Source organism: Mustela nivalis (assembly GCF_964662115.1).
Source record: "Mustela nivalis genome assembly, contig: HAP1_SCAFFOLD_849, whole genome shotgun sequence".
Lineage (NCBI taxonomy): Eukaryota > Metazoa > Chordata > Mammalia > Carnivora > Mustelidae > Mustela > Mustela nivalis.
The window spans coordinates 174,362-177,942 of record NW_028135815.1 but is presented as its reverse complement, the minus strand read 5'-3'; the positions used below and the strand labels follow the sequence as shown (position 1 = coordinate 177,942).

Sequence of the window (3,581 nt, the reverse complement as noted above, 5' to 3'; positions counted from 1 at the left end):
TATAGTTATGAATATTTTCTTTCTTTTTGTGTGTATAAGTTTTAATCCAGTGTCTTGACTATTTTATGCTTGAGAAATAGATGTACATTAATATTCAAATATTTCTTTCCTTTTTCTTCTTTCATTAAAAAAAGTCATTTATTTTATTTTATTTAAAAAAATATTTATTCATTTATTTGGAGTAGAGAGAGAGGGTCATGAAGAGTGGCTGATTATATACTTTCAATTTGGGAGGAGGTTAGGGATAGCACAAGCCTCCAAGGTATTTTATAAACAAGGTTTCCAGGACCTTGAGGGGGCTAGCTATTGTTAGGGAAAGGTCATTTATTACTATTTAGTAAAAACTCAGGGAAGAGACTCTTCTGATGTGTATCAGTGGGTATATGCTTGGGAGATGATTGCCAATGTATATCTTGAGGGCAGGGGTGGGGAATAGAGATAAAGAAGTTTCCAAAGTAATTTTTACATGTGAAAGTAGATTTTCAGTATCCTGGGGGGGGGTGGACTAAGAATGCTTTTTGCCCTGAGTAGATGTGTCCACATGGAAGCAGCTGAGTCCCCAGAGGAACTTCAAGGACTTGTCAACAGGCTATGAGTAGTAAGGAAATCTAATTTTTTCTCTAGCTTTTGTTCCACACGTATCACCTACATCTTACACCTCTTTTATATTGATAATTTTAATGCTTTGCTGGTATCCAGATGACTATGTCCTTAAGTGACTTCTTATCTCTATTGAATCCATTACGTATTCTATCCATTGTATTCTTAATTCAACTAGATTACATATATTTAATCTATTAGTACCACTAGGTTCTTATTCTTGTTATTATTTCAAAATCTTTCCTTAATTCCTTACATTATTTATTGGGTATATTTTAAATCCCTGATATACTCACTTATTATATATAAGCTGTCAACCTTATTCTTATTTTGAGGTAGCTATATCTTTTTGGGTTTTAGGATGAAAGAACCGCGGATCCCCTTACCCAAGAATCCAACACTGCCACTGGATGCAAACAGCAAGAGGTTTATTGTCACGCAGGTACCGGCGGGTGGTCGGCAGCTCCAGCTAACCGAGCACACCGACCAGAGTGAAGCGGGGTCTTTTATAGGAAGGTACAAACAAGTTTTGGGTGGGGTGCAACTGATTGGTGGACAGTTCGAACTTTTGAAAAAGGCATACTTGGTGTTAGTGGATTGCCCTGGAAGACACCCCTCGCGGGAAGAGAAAAGCGGGAAGGGGAAACAAAGAGGGGAAGTTTGACCTTATTACTGGGCAGAAAGGCATCCTGTCTACGTGACCTATGTGACCATGCAGCCCCCTTGCCTACGTGATCTAGGGGACCATGCAGCCCCCTTGCCTACGTGACCTACGGGACCATGCCCCGGCTATTAGGAGAGGGTATCTTGTTCAAACAGGAGTCAAGTGTCATGCCCTAAAAGCCAAGCGGTTACAGAAAGGCAAAAGAGCAGTTACATTGAATTCAACCCTGGGGGAAGGGTCTTTTCATTGCAAGGGGAGGAGGGGTACTTTTACACAACAAAAGAGCAGTTAATTACTTAACGACGGGGGGGGGGGTCTTTCAAGGACATCATACCAACAATGCCAAATAATTTTCAGACAACAGCAGGATATCCAAGAATTCAACTAAATTCTGACACTATCTACCTGAACATAGCGTAAGATTTCATCAGTTAAGGGATCAGTCCTCCAAGACTATCTCCAACCCCATCTCAGATGCCAGTCTCACTGTAGGCCCCAGGTTATTACCTGTGCTTGTGACTGAGCAGCTACAGGTTGGAGGTCCCAATGGCCTACTTCTTACGTTCTTTTAATTTGCTACAGGGGCTCACAAAACTCAGAAAAATACTTACTTTATGTTTGCCAGCTTATTAAAAGATATAATAGAAGATTTAAATCAATAGATAGATAAAGAAGTGCACAGGGCAAGGTATGGAGAATGGCCACAGAGCTTCTATTACCTTCTGTAAGACTGCAACTCTTCCTGCCTTTTTATACATTTAACAAACTAAAAGCTTTCTGAACCCAGTCCTTTCAGGTTTTCTGTGGAGGCTTCATGACATAGTCATGACTGACTAAATCATTGTCATTTGCTGATCTAATCTCCAGCTCCTCTTCCCTCCCCAAATAATCCTGAATTGGGAGGAAGGGGAGGCATGTTGGGCAAAAAGTTATGAAGGCTTTCACCAAGTGGTTGGTCCTTCAGGCAAACAGCCCTTGCCTTGAGTGAGGTCTGAAGGTCACTTCATTAACATAACAAAACACACCTCTCTCACCCTTATCACAGGAAATTCCAAGAGTTTTAGGAGCTGTGAGTCAGTAGCCATGGTTGAAAACCAAATATTCAGATGACCAAAATATATTTCTTGTAAACCACTATATTACCCTACATGCTTAAGTATTTAATTATGTGATCTTTTAAACTAATATTTTTCTAAGAGTCTAAACTGTTCTGTCAGTAATCTGGATTGGGGAGTGATGTGTTGCCAAATTTCTGTCGTTTCAGTCCAGGAAGTCAAAGAGAAACAACAGGAGAGCCCCTTAGGGCAGAAAGTTCAAAGTAACAATGTTGACTACTACTCCCTTTTCTTGATTTTTTTTAAAACAAGCAAAGCATCTCTTCAGAGTTGCAGTTTAAAGCCAAGAACATGCGGAATTGGGAGAAAAAAATAGTTAAATTTGGAGACTTGCAGAGGTAGAATCAGAGTAGTGAAAGCCATTACAGTAACGGAACTAACTGAGGTCAGTCTTTGGAGAATCACAGAAACAGGTGGAGTTGTCAAACAAAGGAATCTTTGTTTACAACATACAAGGAGATCACAGGGAATAAGTTCCAAAGCCTTGACTGTTTGAACAGGAGAGAGATTTTTATTTAGTATTTAAGATGAATACTGAGAAGGGAGAGTTTTATTATCCCGTGTATGGTTGGTCATAAGGTTGTGGATGCATGCACATCCACATATGTATTTGTGCAATATGTATTGCATGTTCACCTGAATGAAGCTTGTATTCCACCGAGGGCAGAAACTTCAACGTTAGAATAAAGCAGAGGTAACTGTTGGACAAGGGAAAGGGACTCTGCAGGCTTCAAGAGCAGATATAAACTAGATGGGGTCTTGGACTCATTTTCTGGGACAAGGAATGCAAGGCCTTGATTACTTTTGAAATAGCACTAGGAGTTTTACCACTGATTTATTGTCTCAATAGCTTAGGCTATTTCCTGGTCTGGTGGTGACTGTTAGTTTTCCCATTGCCTTGTTCCCTCAAAATCCTTAACTAGTGAGGTTTTTGCATTTCTTTGTAAGAGCCTCCCAGGAAATTTTAGAAGAAGTGTGCTTGGGCAAGTACACAGGTGGGGTATAGATCATTGAAAATAGCTGGGGACAAAAAATGACTTTTCTTATGTCAGGAAAACTATATCTCATCTTTAATTTTCTGGGAACCTCTAACTCTTTCTGCTGATGTTACCAGCAGGCATCTGAGATATTACTGATTGTTCTCTTGAACCTAAGGAAAAGGAAATGTAGAAAGCAAATGACAAAACTTTAAAATCTATCCT

General features: G+C 39.7%; 1 long non-coding RNA gene across 1 annotated transcript; it reads right to left on the bottom strand.

The window, feature by feature from the left end:
* Nucleotides 1-1,011: 1,011 nt before the first annotated feature.
* Nucleotides 1,012-1,552, bottom strand: LOC309857532. The gene is made up of 2 exons (XR_014307756.1): nucleotides 1,380-1,552; nucleotides 1,012-1,336 (listed from the first exon to the last, which is right to left on the bottom strand). It is a non-coding gene; the product is annotated as an uncharacterized lncRNA (long non-coding RNA).
* Between the last annotated feature and the right edge of the window lie 2,029 nt (nucleotides 1,553-3,581).